The sequence below is a fragment of the Dendrobium catenatum genome, unplaced genomic scaffold (assembly GCF_001605985.2).
Source record: "Dendrobium catenatum unplaced genomic scaffold, ASM160598v2 fragScaff_scaffold_650, whole genome shotgun sequence".
Lineage (NCBI taxonomy): Eukaryota > Viridiplantae > Streptophyta > Magnoliopsida > Asparagales > Orchidaceae > Dendrobium > Dendrobium catenatum.
Genome location: NW_021319112.1, coordinates 131,542 through 132,798, shown reverse-complemented (window position 1 = coordinate 132,798; position 1,257 = coordinate 131,542).

Sequence of the window (1,257 nt, the reverse complement as noted above, 5' to 3'; positions counted from 1 at the left end):
CTTCAGGCTCTATTTCTTTTTGTTTTGACTATTCTTTTGTACTCATGATATCATAGATATGTGGTGATTATATAAATCCTGAGTATTATATATGATTTTTAGGAATGAATATAAATGTGCATATTTATATTTTAAATTATGGAATATGTTATACTATTTATTACTAATATATGATATTAGATAGTTCTAGTTATTATTTATTAAAAGATAAGAATAATTCTTACAACTTAGATTTCAGGGCATCATAATTGGTATCAGAGCATAGTTATTGGAAGAATTGATTGTTACCAAAATCATAGGATTTGGTTAATGGTTGGATAGAAATGGTAGATTAAGGTGCATTAATTTGCATGTATAATTGAATGATATGTGATAGAATGAGCTGCATGACTATATATTTTTTGATGAGTTTTAATTGATTTTGATTTGCTTTGAGTTTTGATTGGATGGATTTGATTTATACTAATTTTGTACCTGAATCTCTAAGGGAAATATCAGGGATGTCATTTTTTTAAGGTGGATATATTATAATAACTCATATTTTAACTTTATCAATTTTTTTTTGAATCAGTATAACTCTAAATTACAATTTGTCTTTGTCATAGTGTTTTGATCATATTATTTTACTTACATAATTATTTTTATAATTTTGGAAACTAGTGAAAATCCTTAGTAATTTGGTACCTATTGGTACAAGTAAAGATTTTGGGGCCGTCAAGTGTTTATTTTGTAAATCGATTTCACCAATATTTTTTTTTAAATAAAATGATTTATTTTATGAATATTTTTTTTTTGTAATTTTTAAGTTCTAAAATAATTTATTTGAATTTTTTATTAAAATAAATTGATTAAATAAATTATATAACAAAAACATATCTTTTTAATAAAATATCTAATGACACTTAATATAAATTTTTTAATTCCATTTTATTCTTTATAACTCAGTAAATAGAGAAGTGTATTAGGGAATCAGAGAGATTTTTTTGGAGAGAGAAATTTGAAGCCTAGTTTTCAGGGCCGCGGAGTGATTTTCAGTAGTCGAACTAGTTGGGGATTTACGTGTCTCGCTATAAGAAACCTTTAGTTTATTTTTTATTTAAATTTTTTGTATTTTTAGTACTTTTCTGATTAAATTCGTGTTTTCATTACCGAAAAATATGAATAACTTTATATTGGCAAAACATTTACCACGTAACTTTTTATATGTTATAGAGATCATAATTATGAGCATTTTGAGTATTTATTTGAGATTTTTCA